The sequence below is a fragment of the Embiotoca jacksoni genome, unplaced genomic scaffold, assembly GCF_022577435.1.
Source record: "Embiotoca jacksoni isolate LCO1_2020_lvr unplaced genomic scaffold, fEmbJac1.0.p SCAF_14, whole genome shotgun sequence".
NCBI lineage: Eukaryota > Metazoa > Chordata > Actinopteri > Embiotocidae > Embiotoca > Embiotoca jacksoni.
This window is the reverse complement of record NW_027185274.1, coordinates 7,543,888-7,566,707: the sequence shown is the minus strand read 5'-3', so window position 1 is coordinate 7,566,707 and position 22,820 is coordinate 7,543,888. Positions and strand designations below refer to the sequence as shown.

Below are 22,820 nucleotides of genomic sequence, written 5' to 3'. Positions count from 1 at the left end.
AGAGTAGGTGTCAGAGCCGTTCGGCACCTTTCAGAGCCAGGGACAGAAAGAAGAAGAGTAAGGATAGAGTGGCGTGCTTGAAGTGGAAAGAGACGCACAGAGAGGGGGAGTAATAAGGGATGTGGTGACAAGCGTGCACAGCTGGTGAAGCGTTCCATGTTGAACTTTGGCAAGACGGATGCTGAACTTAGACCCTCGTATATATTATTAATATCGACCACTTACACGAGAATAAAGAAGCATTTACTCACCAACTGACATGCCTGAATTAATCATAGAGCCATACTCAAAAGGCATGATGAATTCTCTGTCATGACAAATTTCAAATAAATGACGTCATCAGAATAAAACAAAAAAAAAGGGCTCTTGCTCTGTCGTTATCGGATCAAAGTTTCAGCCGGGGACAGTCTTTGTTTGTTTTATCTTCACAGGGCCTTTTCTATTAGCAGAAATGATTCCACTATGCCGGTAATACATATCTTCAAAGAAAAATATTTCTATCACGCACAAGTGATGGATGAGGGGAGATTGTCAGTGATGGGGTTACTGTATGTCTGGAGAATTTCTGCAATGGATTCCAGCAAAGGCCCCAACCTCTAAGGACGCAAAGATATACAGTATATAAAACGCACTTTTCATACTGAAGACTGCAAACAAATAAGCATGTGCTACTGTTTTTCCCCTTGGTGCAGTGTTTGCCTTTTTTTTTTTTTTTTTTTTGCCTTGGGCAAGTAAACCTGTATGTGTACTGTATATTGTTGTGGGTCCATATACTTTAACAGCTGTGAGTGTGTGTTGTACACTGCTGTCCTACACATGGCTCCCGGTGGGTTCATCAGGTGGAGGCTGAATTGGAAAGGATTTGTTCCTGCACGGCTGTTGCAGCTTCTCCTTCAGATTATAGGATAGATCAAAAATCTTACAGGACACGCAGAATCAGGATAAGAAAGAAACAAGAATCCCAAGAATCAAAAAAATCAGAGAGGAGTGTCGACAGGCAGATTTTTTTAATTAATTGCTTCTTGTCTTCAAATTAGATTTCTTCCTGCAAATTGACTTCCAAGTGAGGAGTTATCAGTTCTTGATGATGGAGGCGCATCGTGCAAAAACAGCACGTGTGAAAGTGAGTCCACGTGTATTCCGATGGGTAACATGAGCGTGTTTGACATTAATCAATACCAACACTTCCCTGCTCCCTCCATCTTCAGGTTTTGGCCCTTCATCCATCACTGTCAGACGCAGAGACTGACATGGTCACAGTGGTCAGCCCACGTTAGAGCCACCACAGCCCGTTGCGCAGTATGAGCATGTCTGGGACTGTGTGAATGTGTTTTTGGGCACCCATACATGTGTGTGTGTGTGTGTGTGTGTGTGTGTGTGTGTGTGTGTGTGTGTGTGTGTGTGTGTGTGTGTGTGTGTGTGTGTCGCCATCGAGCAGAACATGACAGAACAGTGTTTGAACAGTGTTAGAGCCAGCTGCTGCAGTCTGGGGGTTTGTGCTGAAACTCCATCATGTCCAGAGGGAGTTTATGAATGCACTGCAGATTTTAATAACACACCAAATGCATCACTCTGTTGCAGAGTAAAATGCTTATATAGCCAGCATGTGAATTTTCTAACGGCTAGAACAAATACTTCTCATCACAGATCAGTGTCACATCTCGACACGCAGGAAGCTCGATTTTGTTGCAAATATCTGAAAAGTTTTTAGTGCTTATGTAAGTACTGAAATTGCCAGATCCCCATTACTAACTACTATGGTTTCCATATGGGAACCACTACATTAGCCTCGTCTTGGGTAACACTGAAGACACTTAGGGCTGCGACTCAATGTGATGAGCACAAATTAATTCAGTCATTCAGTGTTAATTTTTTTTCCGTTCAGAAACCGAATTAGGCTTGTAGATATGGATTTCTGTTTCAAGCAGCCATTACCTTTGTCAGTGGAGGGGGTTTGGCCAACGTCACTGCCAGCCAATGACTAATGCAGCTCATGAATAACAGCCCCAAGCAGAGCGTTTCACTGTGCAGTTATTGTACAGTAAGCAGACATGCAGGTGCAAAGGTTTCGGAGACTAAATAAATGGATCAATCTGCATGAAAACATTTAGAGGACATTAGTGCCAGAAATCTATCAGGAAAATGTTCACTGTTCTTGTGCTCTCACTGTACCACACCTATCGGCAGCAACTTCACATTCAGTGCAGTAACCATAGCTACGTGTGGCACAAAAGACACATTTCAGGTTGGAGGTTAATTTTATCTTTAACCCTTGATGAGCAACGCGGCACAGCTTGAGATCCTCGGCTTCCTTTGGTTCCTCCACTGTTTACGCAGATTATAGCCATTTTACATTTTTCCATCAGAATTATTACGCATGGAAATGACCTGCCGGGCAACTCGGAGTCCTTTGAAATATATTTTCTAGAGTTGCACTGACATAAACACTTACATCATCACTTACACATTACGCTTACATCAAACTCTATGCTATATTCTGTTAAGATGTTATTTGAATCATTTCAGGCAGTTTTCCAGTTTTATGCTGGTTGCATTGTATATATATTTTACATCCTTAAATCTGTTCCTTTGTTAGCGTGATATTGCTCCAACTGTGGGGATGTAAGTGTGGTACTACACAAACAGCACTTTCAGAGATCAAAAGTAGCATTAGCGGTCCAATGATATATTGGTTCCCATCAGGTTTGCGCCATGACTTTAATGTCATGTCAAAGCACAATACAAATAACTAAACTCATTTTCTATACATGATCACTGTATTGTGCCTGTACTGTATGTTACGTTGTTATAAAATAATAAATTGCTCTGTATACCTAATTATGTAGACAGTTGTTTTCTTCACAGTAAGTACATTTTAATGCACGTTAAATTTAGGATAGTCTTTGTTCAGCTCCTATTCTATTCGGTCTGTCTTTATGCTTTCAGTATGCATAAAGCAAACGGCTCTTGACACCGCAGCTTGTTTGTTTCCTCACTTAGTTCCATCTTAATTTGCTTTCTTCTTCTACTGTTGTCATTTGTCACCAGGGAGCATGTTTATATGTTGGAGCCCAGGTCAAGTATCTGAGTCAGCTGGACTTACAGAAGGAGCATTCCCTATGGTTTTGAGATAATTACACTGTCCCCTTATGACAACCTTATTTAATTTAGATTAAGCCAATAAGAAACCTGCAAAACAGCATGCCCTCAGGATCGCATCCTGTCAGTAGGCTGTTAATATGCCAGACTGTTGTCTTATTTTTTTCTTTTCATGGCATCAGCTGGTCCACCTCTACAACCGCAGCGCCTGCCCACAGGCGAGTACAACCAACACGGTGGCAGATGAGGCAGACAGAGGAAGTCTCATCAATAATAGAGAGTGGGAGCTGGGGGAGTCATGCAGAGGGATTGTGGTGGAGTGAGGAGTGCAGCTGGTGTGTTAGCCTCATTTCTTCCAAAAGGACATTTTGAAATGACACTCCACAGAGGCCACGCAGAACAGGAAGGCGGCTATTCATTGCTGATGGGCTGATTAAGTTGTCAAATTGCCGTTTAGCTATGTGCCTGCCCATATTTGAGCTTTTAATGGACATTTCTCTGTCATCATGTCCCCAGGGAGCAGGCTCAACACACTAATAAAGAACATAGAAAAAGTGTCAAAATATAGACTTTTTTTCTTTGGTTTTTTTTAAAGGCCACGCAGGTGGTTGTCATACTGTATGACAAAAATATAAAACGCCCAAAAATCTATCTAGCTGAGGTCAGCTGCATGGGTGTAGTCCTGTTAGACACACCCTATGAAAGCAAAAGCCAAAAATCTCATCAATGTCCTGTCTGCCAAGCAGCAAGTAACTTGGAAGACAATGATTATTTATCTCCAACAGCTGTCCAGATGCAAAGAGAAACCCTGTCACAGAGTCACTGAGGATAACCCAGTGGCTGTTATAGTATGGCAGCGTCTCCTCCCAGCTGCCATCCTGCTCATTCCCTTTCTTCAATGCCCCTCATTGTATTGGGAAGAGGAGGCCCATTCTTACTCGCATCTCTCGTGCTCTTGTTTCTCCAGGGGCCAGCCCTGAGGACGTGAAACTGTTGGAAGAGTTTGGATGTCACCCGTGACACGGCTTTCCCTGCGTTTGACCACCTTCTGCTGCACACATCTCCGCTCTCGAAAGGGCACCTATTAAGGGCAGGCTTGAGACAAAGAGTTGTGACGGTGACCAACGATCGACGCGAGGAGGAAGGGAATACACCGGAGGAGGGGCCTGTACTCGCTGTGGACGTGCAGATTGCTGCTTGTGAGTATCATATTGTTCTCATTGTGGTGGGAGAATACATTTCCATACAACTGACCAGGGTGATGCTGCCCAATTTATGCGTTTTCTAGGACAACAACAACAACAAAATACAGCTCATAACTACAATGCACAATGAATGGGACATATTGATTTCTTTGTTCGATGTCGCACAAATCTATCCAGAGGTGTTTTTCAAATATATCAGGATGTTGTTTTTTTTTTTTTATCTGTGTAAACTGTATGCTGCACAGGCAGCCGGGCTGACCTTGACAATCCTGCTTTGTTCTTTCTTTCTACTGTCACTTACATCCCTGATGAACAAATTCACAGCAGCCTCACTTATTTATGCTCTCTACACCAAAAGCTAAATTTAAAACTCTGGGCATCAAAGGATGTGGATCGAGGTAAAATGAGGATGCAGGGGATGGAACCTCCACCCACTATCTTTCATTCTCTCGGTCTCTCTCTATCACGGTTGTCTTTCTTCTTTCTGTCTTGTTTCCTGTCCAATGGAAGTTACATTTTCACCGGGAAAATCAAGCAGAGGAATTAGGTAGAGGACAGGAGGCAAAATGATCTGACAGATTCACTTACCTCAGCTGTCTAAGATCCCCCTAGCCTCTGATATTATTAGAGGTTGATATATATATGTAGGCTCAGAGCACGGCGGGGGGGAGAGGAATAAGATGGGAAAGTAAGGTGTGAGAGCTCGAGAGCCAATGCTGCTGATGGCAAAGCCCAGAAAATAATCTTAAGGTGTGGAAGCAGCAAATGATTAGATAGCGGTGGGAGAAAGAGTGAAAGAGGTATGGCTATTAAATCGCTTGTAGGCTCTGTAGTCTCCTCATGACAGGTACCAAAAAAAAATATTGAAATTTCTTCCTGGCTAGCCCAGGCTAAGATGGATTTAAACTGTATGGTCTCATATTGTTTTTTTGGATGGAGAAAACAAACATTGCTGAAATAAAACAGGTCAGCACACCAATCTATAGGACTTACATAAACCACAGTGCCGTGGGATCACACCATCGATCGATAGTAGAGCTCCACACTGCAACAAATATTAAACTTCCATGCCTGATATTCAGAAAAAGGGTTTACTTGTAGAGAAGATTTACTGCAGTGAATTCTAAATTCATAAGAAATTCTAAACTCATTCAAAAGCAGTTGCAGTTCTTGGAAAAGCAATAAGCTTGTTAGCCATGCCAGCTGTATTGTGCACGGACAATCATTGACACCAGAGCATGAATCCTATCCACATTGATGACGCTTGATTTTTCCTCGAGCAAAATGATAAGAACGATCTAAAGATTTGATTGTAGCTATGAAAATTAGTGACATGCAGTATGAATCCTAACTGTGAATATATGGGTGTGACCATGCTGCATTGGGGATTGTTTCTAGATGTTGCATCCTAACGGTTGTGGACCTCGGGTTTATTTTGAAACGATTGGCGCGGCCTTTAACCAATCGGCATTGACCACTGTACGCTAAAACTCGCCAAGCTGTAAACAACGGAGATCCTTTTATGTGCTTGCTTTAGCTTCAATACTTTGATCTTTGTTAGCGTTGCTACAACTGTTCACATAGCTTCATGTAGCTTCACATAGCTACCACCACTGCCATTGTTGGAACTATCAAAACAAACAACTGACATTACACTGAGCCAACCTCAGTAGTCGGCGAAAGGTCGGCACTTCAGTGTCGGAACAAACCCTCTTATTTTGAGCAGTATCTCAAACCATGAATGTCTGCACAAAAATACAAAAAGTCAATCTATCATGTCGAGTCACGGTTGACTACCTGACTTTTATCTATCGTCGCTTATAAATGTTCTCACAACAATTAGATGAACTGCCTTCAAATTCAGACACACGTTCCCCTCAAGATGAACCGTTCTCACTTTGAGAATCACGTATTATATCATTTTTCATTTTGTGCCATCATCACTTCAAAATTTTAATTTGTCCAAGATTTTGATCCATGAGCTGTCCTTTGTGTTAATTGGTAATTAGCAAATGTCAGCATGGTTTCATATCAAAAAAAGACAGTGAATATGGCAATATTGTATTGGTTTAAAATCGGCATGTTAGCATTGTCATTGGGATCACGTTAGCGCGCTGACTTGCGCATCAAGTACTCCGAGCATGCAGCATCCGTGCATGATCTCCTCTGTGCACACCGTGTCCACAACAATTAATGTGTAAAAAAAAATTGTGTAGCCCACACTTAAAGCTATGAGTTGTTATTGCTCATCACTACTGTAGCGGGTGCTGCGCAATTATCTATCGGCTGCTGCAGATCGAGAATACCAATAAGGCAGAATGTAAGTGACTGAGTCAACGGTGTCGCAGATCAATGAGCCAATCATCAGCAAAGAGTCCCGTGCAGTCGACGAGGCGGCGCGCTGCTACATTTCAGAATTTAATGCACCCGGTCCATGCATGGAATTGCAGAAGATTGCAGGTGCACTCATATCTTGGCACAGCCTGCTGCAAGAAGCATGCAACTGACGTACAGTAATCAGTGATGGCTTAACAGCAAGTAACATCAGTGTCTTCCAGGGAAATTGAATTCAATACAACAGCCCTCCGACATATCCCACATTCATGATTCTTGAATCAGAAAATAGTGGATTCAACTCTAATCTTTGAGAACACAGTTTGTTTTATTGGACTGTGTTATATTTATTGCACTGTATGTTCTCGCACGCGCTGTCCCTCCAGGCAGCCTCGCACTGGGTAGCTGCTAACTGCGTGCTCATGTGTGGCTCGAACATGGGAAAATCTTCGCAATTGTATATGATCACCATGATCATAGATTTATTTACAGTCTCTCCACCAAGCTTAGCACAAATAACATATGTTATGTAATCATTTAGATGGCACTCCCAACCCCTTTAATTGGTGTGAGCTGAATTAGCACCGCCTAATCAACATAGCAGCTTCTCATCATAGATTTATAGACGGCCATGATTGCTGCCGGGGTGAAATTAACTCTTTGCGTCTGCAGGGAAATGTTGAAAGGTGCCTGGCTGAGGCACACGCAGGCACCGGCACGCACACACAAACACACACACACACACACACACACACATACATATGCAGATGAGACTTGTCTGTTCCTTCTGGCTGTCTCTGTAGAGCTGTCACACATGCTGCGTCTTGGAGCACCAGGAGGCCGGGGGTTGACTTGAATTAAACTGAGAGGATGTCCTTTCCAGATCTGCAGAGGGCCACGGAGACACATCCGCCCCCAGAGAGAGCCAGTCAAAAAGACAGAGGGCGAGAGACAGAGAGAGATGAATGGATGAGGAGAGGGAAAAAGAAGGGAGAGCTGGAGATAGGGTGGAGAAGAGCAGGACGTTAATAAAACAAAAAAGAGGCAGGGAGAAATTGCCTGTGAGAGAGAGGAGTGGAAGATGAGGTGGAGAAAGAGGAGGACAGCAGAATAAGAAAGAGGGAAGGAAGATAAAATCGCATGCCTGTGTGCTCATGTCAGACTTTAACAGAGAAAAGAAGAAAGAGAAAACTTGGAGAAGCTGAGGCCACCAAACACAGAATATAATTCCTTCTGCTCTAAACCATATAAATACTGCTACCGACATGCATTCACACAGGACTTAAATATCTACTTGATGTCTAGGAGTAAATTAGTCAGGTTCTAAAATTAATTGTGTAGCTGTAACAGGGCAGCACCTTTTATGTAATTATGTGACCAAAGCAACAGCCAGTCACATAACTGCTCCACCCTGTTTGTGGGATTTGACCAGACTTTTGAAAAATATTTTCCCAAAACGTATTGACATATTGCACAAAGATGAGTCACTTATCTGACATCTATTTTGATAAGTGGTTATTCATTTAAGACTTGTTTCCTATAAGCTCTCAATAGATTTCCTTGACAAAACATAAATCTTCCGTCAATATCTTTCATTGGTAGGGCAAACAAACAAGACAGCAGATATTTATGGCGTCACCATTAACTGTAGGGAATTATGGTGGCCAATTTGTTTTTGAAGAAATGGAAAAGGCTACTATAATCTTGTTTTGTGAAAAGACGCAGGGTTAAATCACATTACATAATATTGGTATAAATGTAAAAATAATATTGTATTATTTTAAATTGTATTATTATTTATTTTGTTCACCGCACTTAAGCCACTAGCTCCAGTAAAAAGCTTTGTTTTGCCAATGTGTGGTGATTATTATTTTCATGGCAGAAATTTTAAAATAATTATTATGATGATAGTAGTCCAAAAAGTTTGTGAACAATGCAGTTTTTAGTCAGATAACAATATGAATAGTGCCACATTATTTTATGGTGATGTTGAAAAGCCTAACAGATGGGCTTTGTCATGACTCTGGTAGTGAATACGAAACGGTAGTCATCAATTATAGGTAATACAGCCCATCTGCAAAACAGACAACATCACTGTACTGTAGGTTAGATAGAGAGAAAAAAACGTACTTTATGGGATAATCTGCCTCAGTCTTTATCACAGCTACAGCATTCAGACTAATCTCCCGAACAGAGGTATACTACCAGGGTCTAAACAGCCAAGCACATACATGCAGTGTATGATTGGAATAGATTACAGTCCTGTATATCCTGACCCCAGGCAGCAAAACATATTGAGAATAGGCCATAATTTCCTATATCCCACCTCAAGGCAGTGTTATTAACGGTAAGTGCATTTTCCCATTCTGTTCTAGCGACCGCCATTTCTCCTTTGCCCCGGGTGATAAACACGGCAGAGACTAAGGTTTTTGTAGAACAAGAAATTGGGATATAAATTATTCAGTGAGAATGCCCCCCACTCCCTCCTCAAAAAAAAAAAAAAAAAAAAAACATCCATTGTATCTTCTACTTATGCCCGCAAACTGGGCAATCCTTGAACTTCCAGCCAAGATCACAACTAGATGATGCAGACTGAGCTCGGTCCTCTTAATACAGGGCACACATTGCTCATCATTGTTGCCCTAGCAAATCTATTGTAAGCTCCTCGCAGTATTTCTTCTCCCTTTTGTCGCACACGCTCTTTGTTCTGTAATGACACAAACCTGCTATGCAGACATTCTACAGTCTGCGTTTTCTCATTTCAATTTTAGAGCATTAGCAGCTGAATCACTCTCAGATTAATGGTGCAGTTCTAAGCATGACACACAATCATTGTATGTGATTACTTGCAGCGGAAATTAGCACTTCAAAGATAATAACAGACATTCTGTGGTTTTAGGAAGCCCTTAAATGCATCAATATTTACTTGGTTTTCCCCACCTACACTACAATTACATTTGTGCCTGTGGCAGTTTTTAGTACTATTAATTCCTACAAGTCAAGCAAGCATACAAATGGCTGACCTTAAAAATGTATAGTGAAAAAGTAGCTGCCATGAAACTGCTCTTTAAAAGATGTTTTTATGCTTTTCAGTATATCCAAGTCATTTCTACATGTTTTTTTTAGAGGAAGGCATACCATTGAACTTGTAATCAAACCACTCACTATTTGCCAGTTTCAAAGAGAACAACTTATTTTCCAAAAACAACATGTTTTCATGATGAGAAAAAATTAGGAAGGGGTTATCTTGTAAAAAGTGCAGAAAGTGCCATGTGCAACAGCAGCTTGCAACAGCCCTGAAATGGGATGCAAAATGGAGAGCACATGTACAAGGACACAGATATCAGATGTTGTTCATGTCACATTGTAAGGTTCAAAGGAGTAAAAAGTGTTGTGCCATGATGCAACTGTTTGCAATTTTATTGTTGTCATGAGAAAGGTCTCCAACGTTTCCCTTTTAAGCACTGAATTATTCATTGCACACCAACCTGGTTTTGGCGTGGAAACCATTCACAGAGGAGTTGTACAGCACAGTTACCGTAACAAATGCACCGCGAGCACAATACATTCAGACAGAATGCCAAATCATGACGAGAAACCTTTTTTTTTTTTGCTCACAAAAGGCCAAACTGAGCACAGTAAATCATAGAAAGTTCAGCATTTGAACAACTCCATTTCACCTAAACCAACATGACCCAAATAACTGGTTCGCTCTCCCAGACATTTTGGGATTTATCCACCAGCCAGCTGACTGCAGCGTTGTATGGTACCTGCACACAGTGAGCTCCTGCAAGATTAGATAACTAGGATTGCTCCACGACTCAGCAAGGTCCAGGGGAATTGTGGAAGTTGGTGGTGAGTTGTCTGATGAAACCCACACAGAAGCAGCAACAACAACAACAACACGCAGCCGTATATGTGCACACACAAAAGCACAGGCACAAATATAAATGCATCTGCTTGCACGCACAGACAAGCCAGGAGATCCTGGAGGCTTTTAAAAGAACTTAAATCACACTGAAGCCCATCAGACCACATCAGTGTGTCACTGTTTATATACGTGTGTGTCATTAGCCTACAGCCAGCCCAGCTAGCAGCAGTTAACAGGGAAACTGGTGCTCTGTTTACTAAAGCACAACCATCCCGGATTTGCACCATCTCCATTGGGAAGCAAAAAGGATATGCCAACATTGTCTTAACCTGCAGCTGTACAGCCCTTACAAACCCCTTAAAGGCGGTCTTATATTCCTCTGTTTTCTAGCCTGGCGTTTGACCAATGTGTCTACACTGAACCTGGCAGATGAAAGTTGGACCAGTCATTGAAGTGTGAGGATTAAATAATGGCGCACCTCACTCTGACTCAAAGCACCTTATCTAAGAAGATACGGAAACGAGGCATTGTACTTTGTACTTTCAAATGAGCTGACAATTTCAATTTAGATTAGAAAAAGATTTTGGTAGGTAAACAAAAACAAATCAGTTTTTCCAGAACAGCTGAAAAACGGAAAATCAGACACAAAAACGGGGGGCCCAAAGTGGAATAGTGTCTATTGCAGAAGAGCAACAATTCCAAAGCAAAATAGTTTGTCACTGAAATCCAAAATAACCCAAAAAGTATGAATTTTGTTGATGACTTGGTACTGAAGTATCATTTCTCGTGACATCCCTGTTATGAGCACTTCCCAGCTTCGGTTCTAAAAATACTGCAGCTCCACAAATCCTGGGGCCAGTTTCACAAAAAGATTTCAGACCGGTCTGTGGTGTTAATCTAGTCTCATTTTTCCTCCTAAAATTAGTCTAACGCGAGATTGACAGTATCACAAAAGAAAAGGCTGACTTGTTTTAAGCCTAAAAACGTATCCACTCAATCCGCAGGGCAAACGAAGAGTAATGTCTCCATGGTAACAGCCAGAGACACCTGCTGAATAGAAAAAAAAAGAAAAAAAAAGTAAACATAGCTCATAATTTGTGGTGTTCGAACAATGTTGTGGAGCAAGCAATAAGAAAGGTAAGAGCTTTTGGGGAGTGCAGCAAACGGTTGGAAATGTGCAGCAGGGAGGACATCTTTGGTTGTTTTTTTTGCGCCTTATCTACCAGGATCCTCCCTGATGAGTTAGCAGAAGTCCCCCGCCACATTAAGATAGTACGGCATCTGAATTCTGCTACAGTATCTACACTGTGCTGAAATGTTAATGTGCTGGAAGCTTTTTCTATCGTTACAATATTCAGCAAATTTTCACAATAAAATATCTTCCAGAAATCAACCACTGATGCAGTTTAGCAGTCAGTTATGTTTTTTTTTTTTTTTTTTTTTGCTAAAACGAGTCTTCATTTATCCAGAATTCATGGCAAATCGTTGTGAAAATGGACCGTGATCTCCAATGAATCAGAGCCAAGCAAAAACACCCTTTTTGTCTGTGCTGGTACTGCCCCCCTGTTGGGATCAATCAGTGCATTTTCGAAAATATTCCTGAAAAGCATAATTTTTTTTTTCCCAGAGTCATCAAATTCATATTTCAGAGTGGATGCACAAACCAAGAAACAAACAAATGGATACATGAAGATTAATAGTTGTTCTCTGACTTTATCGCAAAACACAATCAAAGCAGTGAGGTTGATAATGAACAGCGACATTTAAATGTTCTGAGTTTCCCAACCATGACAAAACAAACGCACACACACACACACACACACCACACACACACACACTCGTTCGGTTTGTGTAGTGGTTGAGGTAGAGACACAGACAAAACACTCACAGAGTTACTAAAGCAATTTGCAGAGAGAAACTGTGTGAAGCTGCTTCCTCTTGTAGGATTACCATCCGAGTGCAGGGATGTGCTGTATGTGTGAGTGTGCCTCGAGTCCTTCGCTCTGCCTCGACTCGGAGCTGCATAAAAATCTATCTTTGGCAGTCTGAATTGGACAGAGAGGCTAATCAATAGTGAGCCTTTGAAAATCCTCTCCGATGCTCGACCAGAGGTCGTTCCATAATTCAACAGCACTACAGGGGAAAAGGGTCATTTCTTTGCTCACCAACGCCTCTAAATGCCCAAGACAGACTGAGCAAGAGGGCGCCAAGGAAAGCACATCCTACTACAAATCACATTAAAGTGTTTTGTTTTTTGAAGAGAATATGATGCTTTTTGTTAAAGCACTGTCACCGCAATAGTATTTTTGTTCCGAAAGTGATTTATTGCATTTGAGACATTCTCTTATCTCTGCAAACAAATTCAATGTTAAGACATTTTGTGACAAAGACTGTTAGTGCGTAAACACTGGAAACTAAACTGTGCAGGAACATAATGAGTATAAAGTCAACATAGGTTGAAAACATCCTAGACAGCTCAAACACTGCCAGGACTGTGATGAATCACATAATTCATGTAAACATTTGACACTATTGCAGGAGTACAGCGCGATGAATGATTGTGTGACACCAAAGACCTTTCTCCTCTGGCTTAATAGTTACTCCATCTATCCATGTGTAAATCCTTTTTAATGGTCAAAAGGCCCGTGAGACTTCTGTAGGTATTCATCAAACTCATTATGATGTGTCAACTCCAAGACGTCAGAAATATTACATTTTATATTAATCAGCTCAGATTATCATTTTAGTAGTGAAAGTGATCATGTTTCTGATCATCAAAACATATAATTATTATGATAATCATAACAATCTGAAGGCTGATTGAGACGGTACTCACGCAGTTAACATGTATCAGTATCTGACGGCAAGTAATGAAAGCAAAACAGTATTATTGTGCCTCAGCATGAGTTTGGAGAATTCACCGTGCAGTAATATTGGTCTTCAGAATGGAATGACTTCCTGAGGAAAAAATTGCCTTTGATTTGTGCAATCAGCAGATTTTAAGCAGTGCAAGCAGGCGCAGGCTGAGAACAGAGACTGAATGCAGATCAAATGGCACCTGATTGCAGCTCAGTCCGATCCATAAGCTCCCCTCTAACTTTGTTACTGTCCAACGGACACTCCCCTGGGACTTTACAGCTGGATGGCCTAATTGGAACCATTTCCACATATAATGTGGAGGCCCCGAGGGGGCTCATTATAGACACTGGGCCGACCCACGTCGGCTATTCTTCAGCCACCTCCTCATTGGGATCCTATGGTTCAGTCCAGTGACTGAGATACAATAGGGTTTCCTTCATCCTCAGGCTATTGATCACCTTTAGGAAGGGAGGAAATCCGTGCTGGCTGTGATGTGTGTGTCTATGTCACCACGGGTGCAATGACTGACCTCGCATGTGTCAAAACTAAACTAAAAGTAACATTATGATGGCTGTTGGAGTTCTCAACGGAATATAGCAATAAAGTATATGGCAGAGATATACAGTGCGGCAATGGTACAAAGATTGTGAAAAGTGGAAAATCTTCCTGCTTGCCAAATATTGTAAAGTTTAAAAATGTAAGCAATATAAAAGGAGTAGTTTGCCACTTTAGAAAATGTGCCAAGAGTTAAAGGATAAGATTGATTCCACTCTCATTTTTGTCAGCACTTACACTTTATATCTATTTGTTAAAAATGTGTATAAATACTGTAATGGATACCAAGAAGTTGCAGTTTTACATAGAAGTGTTTCTAGTCTCTGTGCTAAGCTAAGCCTCCTATCTCTATGGTTGCAGCTGCATATTTTCTGGACAGACACAGGCGTTATTATCAATTTTCTTAGCTAAGAAAGTGAGCGTGTTTCTTTAGCATTCTTTTTGCCAGCATACTAATAGTTGCATTTAGCTCAAAATACCATTGTGTTTTGAGCTAATGAGTCTCCTGCATGGCTAGAGACTCTATGGGCTGTAGTTTAACTACTGTATATAAATGCACACTCTAAAGTGCATAGCATATGTGCATTTAGGGGGGGTGCCCAAACCACCTCTGCTAATTAAAGGGTGGATAATCTGAGCGCAGACTAAGGTGCATGGTTCACAGGGTTGTACTTAGTCTATAAATGAATCAGGTGTGTTTTGGGCATAACATGAATTGAACCAATCAGTGTGTCCAACTTGGCATGCTGCTATTATAACGGTGGATTTGCCAAGTAGCAGGAGAGAAAGCTTCTCTGCAGACAAAACAATTCTGCTTGTGTGGAGATTGATGTACACAATAATAGTTGGAATGTTTGTATTTTTAATCGTTTGCATGTTTCTGTGCTGCTGCGTGCCCCCGTGTGTGTGACAAGCAGAGTGTACAGGGATTTTCCACCCGCCTATGTAGGCAGTAGGCACATATTACTATCTTCATCCACCTTTAAAATAATAATAACATACTTCACCGTTGAACTAAGACCATGTGCGATGTTGGTCAGTCGCACAATTGATTTTTGATGCCTCAAGATAACATTGTACCTGACCACACCTGATATTGAGCGCAGCACAACGATGGACACTCAGAAGGGTGCAAGCACATTTGCTATTTAAACAACGTCAGCGCTAGGGTAGAAAAAGACAACTGTGTCGGTCTGAAACTAGCCGAGACACTCACATTGGCCCCGCGAGTTGTCAAGTAAGAACATGTTAAAGAAATCGCTACACTCAGTTTGGTGCATTTGGAGTCCCTCATTTCATTTAGTGCCATGGCACAATAAATGATTGTCTTCACGGATGCTTGCACAGCAACCATGAAACTGAAAATCCTGCCTACGGATTTGGTGGCAGTGTTGTCTGAAGACGCGCCGTCGGTCGCCTCCGTTCTCTTTATCTCGGCAAAGTCATCGCTCCGTTGAGTCAGTGGCACCTCTGTAATGTAGCATCAGCAGACACCGTCGCTGTGTCAACACTGTTCTGTCGGTGTCATCTTTCTCTGCCCCGGGATGCTCTTTGAATGCAACTGCATAGCTGAATGCAAGCACAGCGGAAGGACAAATAATTACAGTAAGTACTAGGCGATGATTTGAAGGGTCAGGTTGAAATGTCAAAGGTGCCTTGTTTTTACTATTAAGCTGGATATTATGCTGACTTGCTACTTTACCCGGCATGCATTCAACATCATTACTTGTATGACATTTTACCACAGATCTTTAAATGTCAGTGCCTGTATGATGGTATTCAATAATTACCATTTGTGTGAGAGTGGAGTACATGTTATAACTGTTGTGGAGATTTTTAAGATAATAATGTGAACTAGTGTGCAGCAAATGATTATGATTATTATTATTATTTTTCTTTTAGCGTTAGTGCAAGTTCATCATCTGTGGCTTTATAAGATATATCGAGTAAGGTATTAACAATCAGATTGCACTAAGTATGGAAGGTAATAATAACAATGATGTATCCAGTCATCACCAAATGAGTCTCCACTAATTAGCAGTGTCCTGGGGGCCGTGTTTTACTGCCAGGTTCAACGCTAATGACAGCATGCCAAAGGGATATCAGACCAACTTGCTGACTAATTATGTAATTACGTACAGAACAGGAATGGACACAACATGATTGTAATAGGCCAAGTTCATCTTCCTCTACATCAGACATATCTGTGAAACTTATCCGAGGCAAGGTTTCGCTGAGCGTGCGCGCCGTCTTCCAGCACTTCAGGATTACTATTTAAACAAGACATCATCAGTGGGTGAAAACTACCCTGTCTGATGACGGCCTAAACCCAGCTCACGTTGCTTATTAGCAGGAAAACAATCAAACGCTTGGTGAATTCTGCTTCACAGTGATGGGGAAAGCTCACATTGAAGGATCAAAAAGCAGAGTCGCTATGAATGCTTAGCCGCTACAAGCCCGTTATCCCGGTAACTTTTCTGACACCTCCAGCTTACATGCAGCTCCACTACACGACAGCACACTTGACACCTTAGAGCCACTCGGATTTCTTATGTTGGTCACGGAGAGGCTCCATTTTCTGCACTAGTCTCTTCAATCTGAGGCTCCTGGTGTCACCATATGTCATTTTTTTTTATAAAATCGTTCTTTGCTGTCAAATCTCAGTTTTTCTTTTTCATGGCTGAGTATAAAATACTTCTCAGTAATAGAAATCAGTTCATTTGATTGTGATTTGAATTTAAGAGCTCCTTCAGAAGCCAGATGTTTCTGATTGACAGTCAAACAAGCAGTAGTAAGAAGCTTTGAAGGAAAGCATTCACTTGTCTTCTAATTTTTCCTCTAGAATTTATGCCAATTATTTCGCAGCCCAAACAAAACTTCCAGTTACTCTGTCACTGCATTGGTTCTAATCCCCCCCCCCCCCCCGGTTTAATTAGAGATGATCAGATACATAATTATATATATTTTCCCTTCACAAGGGCATATAATTGGGGGATTTTGACTCTGGGGAATCTTTCGTCAGAGGAATCCATGGTCCAACCCTCATTAAGGAACTCAGAGCTCAGTAGATCTAGCATGTTGTAGTCTGAGAGCAAGAAGGTGCAGTAGAGAGTCGAACACCTAAACTCCCACTAAGGAAACAGGCTTTAATTAGCTAACGAATCCGGGAGCTCCCTCTGCCAACCTTTGACCTTATGCTGAGACATAATAAGCCCGTTCGCAGTGTGAGACATGTCCCATGTAGTTGAAATCAATGCCTTGCTCTGAACACCAAAAACGATTTTAATGAGACAAATGCTGTGCTGTTCATTTTATTGTTAGGAACCGCTGAGGTCCACGTTCATGAATCATTCCTGAAGACGATCCAAAGGTTGTAATGTATTGATTTAGGGCCAACAAAAGTTCCCGTCATGATTGATACCATTTGTCATGTTGAGGTCCAGCAACATTATTTATAATATAACTGAATCTCTAAAGGCAGCTGTGAGGAAGCATCTGCAAAAGCCGTGAATTTGTTATTTCTCTGTTGCAACACCAAGAAAGTGCCTTAGGATATTATTAGCATACAAGATCACAATAAATTAAAGTTAATTAATGTTGTTGGTGGTGTGCAGCAATAATTTTCAATGATTAACTATAAGAAGAGCGAGTTTAAAGGAATAGGATGACATTTTGTCATATGCGTTTATTTGGCTTCTGGTGGAGAGCGAGATGCAAAAATAGATACCCATGTTATTTCAATTGTAAATACATTCAAAGCTAATGCAAACAGCCTGTTACTGTAGCTTATATTGGAATAAGAACAGCTAGTAACACAATATCTTTTGTCAATCTGTATTACAGCGAGTTGTGTGACTATATTTGTCTGGAATCAGTTTCAAGGCTCTACAGCTGCATGCTTCAACGCAAGAAGTCCTTGGGCCCCACATGTAAAATGGCAAATTCATGTTTAAACACTTCTTTTTTTAAACAAACAAAGTGTACGTGTTAATCGTAAGTTATAAAGGTTCTGGTAGGCAGATTTTGTTACTCTGGGACAGAGCTCGCCGTTTATGTGCATGCGGGGCTAGTTGTTTATGCTAAGGGACGCTAACTGGCTAAATGTTTTAGGTCTATATTTCCACCCGTTTCCAATCTTTATAGCTGCTGGCTTTGGAGTCACACAGTGTACGAACATTGCCTGGTCTCAATATTGTCATCTAACTCTATCTCATAAAGATAGTCAATAGTCAGTTGATTTGATTTGACAGATGTGTATACTGTTAACATGTCCAATCTATGGCACCGTTTCCAGCAGTCACAGCAAAGTCAATGCTATTATTACTCTCACTGTTCCTCGTGGTCTCCCCGAGATGACATCTCCCTCGACTCCCCTCCGATCAGAGCCAGGCTGTGCTGGCCCACCGTGGCGGGTCCAGGTCTCAGTGGCAGCCTCCGCCTTCCTGGCGGACCGCCGCTAAGCCAGCAGTGAGAGGCTGCGGCGTGCTCCCAGGTCCAACAGTGGAAATGTGGCCTGGGTGAGCCAGACCATAAATTAGTCAGGATAACTTAAGGGGCAGACTGCGCTAGGCTGTCCCCCGCAGTTATCAGAAGAACCTGCCTGGAGGTTGGTGCTCTTAAATCTTTAACCACTGCTGAGGCAGCCCCGATCCACGCGTGGACAAGGACCATCAATCAGGCCCAATACTCGCAGCTAATGGCTTATTTAAGTTTTTCAGAAAATAAAAGGGCCATGCTTATCTAAATCAAGCATTTGAAACGGCACGGCCGCATCCTCTGGTTGATTTGGGTATCAAACAGCATTTACAGTGATTAGGCTGTAACTGGTCTCACAAACAGAGGAAATCTGGTTGACTTCAGGTTTTCTGACCATGAACCTTCTAATCACGCTTTTTCCATCACTTGTCGCTGCACGAGTTAAGATTGTGCAATCAGCTCCAGTTTGTTAGAAATTAAACTGTCAATTGAAAACCCCGGAGCTTTTTCCTCTCACAGGCAACCACAGTATTCAAACAGTAGCTGCTGTCGCTGTTTTGCTATTATTAGCTTCACTCACTGCAGTCACATTTTTCATGCGCACAGGATCGAATTTAAAAGAGACTCACTGCATGACAGGTGTGAATTGGATTGATGGCACAAGTAACACAAAACTACAGGGATGGTGACCTCTTAGTGAACCACAACCCAGAATACGAATGGTAGCATAGCTATCACGAGCAAGCAAATCTAAAATGTCTTATCATTTGCATAATTTAAGCAGAGGAAATCCTACTTCCGAGCCAGCCGCTTGAAAATCCTTGATCGTTTTATGCCATTTTAACTTGAAGAACTTGAAATACTCTTGTTCACATTTTAAGGAGAGAAATAATTGCCAACTTTGCGCTAGATTTCAAATGAGCATTGTGAAATATGTCATCAATTCCCCCTCTGCCCCGAAGTGAGTTTAATTAGTTTGTGAGGAAAAGACAGAAGATTGACACAAGCTTCTGCACACTGGTCTTTAAAGCACAAGATGATTGCAGTCTCTGTGTCTGAGTAGAAAAAAGAAACAGATAAATTGAGCCTACATAGATATAGCTAGAGTTATTAAATACTGTATGCATGCACCATTTATTGTTTTTGTCTATTTTCAGAGAGAGAGAGAGGAGTACTGATGTGCGGTATCCCTTTCCAGTACAAATACTTGTTATGTACAAAAGATTAATGAGTTCAGAAATAGGAAATAAAAAGTAGGCTGAACCCATTTTATATCTCAGCCATCTTGTGCGAGTTGCTGCTCTTGGAGGATCATCTACAAACAATACAATTATACTAACGGACTTATCAAGCTACTCTGCACTGTATTTAGCTTCAGCTTTGAAGAGGGGAGGAATTAATAGGTTGCAATGGCATGCTGTATGATATAAAATGCCAAGTCGGTGAAATTGATATATTAAAAAAAAGCCTAATTAAAGGACTAAATGATGAAATAAACAAATGCCTTAATAACTTTATAAATGAATCAATCTGTCAGTCAAAGCAAATGAGACTGGCTTATTGAACATCACTGCCTGTTCATTATTAAGGAAGGTTTTTTTTAAATGATTAAAAAAGGAATACCTAAGTATCATTAAAATATACAGTCATATCAGTAAAACAGCCATTTCAGCCTCGTTTTGAAAACATTATATAACTGAGAAATGATTTATTGACTGGATGCGAGGTGATCCCAGTGAGGGACACAAATCACAGCTGCCCTGTTCTTAATACAATTATTCATTGTAGCATTTATTGATTTCAATATATTTTTTTTTTACAACCATATTTATTTATTTTGCTGAAACATCTATTAATAATAATTTTAATAAAACACCAATTTGTATTTTTAAGAATGTGAGGGACTCAAGTTGTTTGAACACGAGTACACAAACTGACGCCTTGACAAACGTGAATCAATTTCCTGCGGCCAATGATGAATGTCGCCATAACAACACAGAAAAGATCCTGGTAGAGAGAGAGAGAGAGAGAGAGAGAGAGAGAGAGAGAGAGAGAGAGAGAGAGATTTTTTCTTCCACTGCCAAAGGACTCGGTGAAAGAACTCTGTGTCTCCCGAGCAGCTCCCCTCCCCTCTTCTCCTCTTACAGCTTCTGTGGCACATGTATTTATAGAGCCATAGTTTGCGATGACTATGACAAGAAAAGGAGGAGTTCCTATCAACCTGATATTATTTAGACTACAACCTGGTGGCATATTTATTTTGTACTCACATTTCAACTTCAATTTCTTTCATGTCAGTCCACCATATGACATACGGACGGATCGAAAAACTGTTTCTCACAGTCCCACATTTACTACAAATGAATTTGTTTAGATATCAATATTATAACATTAGAAGATTTAATATTTGAAGATTTTGATCAATATTAAAATAATGCCATTTCCTTACATACGGCTGGATTCCACCAAACCCAGATGGGACATGGCCACCAGAGCTGATCTCTGCCATTCAACACAAAGTTTTAGATTCCACCTGACGTGCCACCAGAAGCAGCTCTTTCATCTGCTAAAAATACACACCGAGTCTGCTTCGTCAAGCTGCACACAGCAGATCAGTCAGACAGGAAGTTAAACACAGGAACAACATGGAGAATAAAATACTCTCCTGAACAGACTACCTCCCTGGTCTTTCAAGTAAGACAGGAAATGCATTCTCCTCCTGCTATCAGACACTGTATGTTAAATATAGACATGATGTAACTATGATAAATGTTTTGTTTTATCTAAAAGTAACTAATAACTTTCTGCAGGCTACAACAAAGAAGTAGAAATAAACAATTAAAACGGACAAAATAAGAAACCATCCAACAACATTCATGCTAGACATCATAGAAAGCCAAGGCAGATCACCGTCTCTCGACTTACTGTTCTTTAAAAGAAACTAAGCTTGTTTGAATCAATGCCCGCAGATTCAAAATTCTCCGTTAATGACACCTCTAGGCGAAGTTGTGTTTTGGGGGGCTGTGACAGTGACATCAATAATGATTTATCGCGGCGACTTGTCTTCTAAGGTTCCCCAGATATCTCTAAGAACTGTTCTGGGCTTTCCCCAGTTGGTCAGAGACCAATGAATTCACAACAAAAGCGAGCAATTGGACATACCGGGACACACTATCTCCCGAGAGCCTCTCTTCCCTGCCGACTGCAGAGTACATCAAAATGATGCCACGGCAAAGCAAGCAAGGAAAAGATGATGTTATTATTGCTCCTCGGGAAATAGGAGATGTTCGGGGCCGGCGGAGCTCAGAAGTCAGAGGCAGACCGATTACAAACTTGGAAAGTTGCCCCCGCTTCGTCTTTGAAGACTCCGCTTTACAAATCCAAGGGAGAGAGGGTGAAGAGGGAGAAGAAAGAGGGAGAATTTGTGAGCCAGCAGCGCTGACCTGACGCCTCTTATATACTCCTCACTGTGAGGGCCAGAGGAATAAATTATCCATCATTACCGCAGTAATGCGTTTAAACCCGTTTCAATAAGCTTTTTTTTTTATACTGCAACAATATGGGAAGCACATCCACGACTACTGTCGTAATCACGGTTATAAAACCAATGGTCATAAAGACAGACATTCTGATAACATTAGAGATATATCTCATGCTGTATAATTCTCCGTAACACACATAAACCCACCAGAGAAACCTCCGTGTTTCACCTTTTGGGGTTAATGGTGTTATTTCAACAATCAGTACAACAATTTCCACACGTGCCGTTGTTGCTGTGATTCTTTATTAATCAGCGGCAGGTGTTCCCTTCACAGCTGGTTAACTCCGGCTGATGTGAAAGGCTGTCAAGCTTCATTGTCTGCGGTGTGGGACTCCCTTTCTCTGTTCTTGCTACATCACACAGTTCAGGTGCCACGGAAGCAAACAGGCCACCCGGGTGCTCGTGTGTGGGGGTCCACATGCGAGGCCTCATTACCAACCCATTTTACACAGTTATCTTTTGGTGTTGCCAATTTGCTGCTTTCTGTTGTACAGACATGCAAGAAAGTTCTCCATTAGTAATGATAAAAAAAAAAAAGGCATAAATGTAAACTGCTGTGCTTATTCATATATGGGCTGGGGTTTTTCAACTAGGGATGGGCATTTCAAGCAAAAATACTGTTAGATATTCACTTAGAACTATTCCTATTATCCATTTCTGCTGTACCGTGGCATCTAATCTCACAGCGCCACACCCGTTTTAACGGAGCCTGGTAGTAACGTCTGCTTTCTATTCTTCTTCTATTGGCAAATAGCTTTTAGGTGCATCATTGCCACCTATTGGCGGTGGTAATACGTTACTACCAGGCACCAGTAAAAACAAGAGAAGAGAAGACAATAGCTGCAAAAACGATTCAATTTCTTATTATCTAATGACTACT

General features: G+C 41.3%; 1 protein-coding gene across 4 annotated transcripts in view; it reads left to right on the top strand.

Annotated features, from left to right (window-relative positions):
* LOC138197144 (galactosylgalactosylxylosylprotein 3-beta-glucuronosyltransferase 1) overlaps window positions 1–22,820 on the top strand; it is a 77,374-nt gene that overhangs the window by 30,290 nt on the left and 24,264 nt on the right. For all 4 annotated transcript variants that reach the window (XM_069147715.1, XM_069147713.1, XM_069147714.1 and 1 more), the window contains one exon: window positions 4,067–4,298. The gene's annotated coding sequence lies outside the window, so the exon portion shown is untranslated. The remainder of the gene's footprint in view (window positions 1–4,066; window positions 4,299–22,820) is intronic.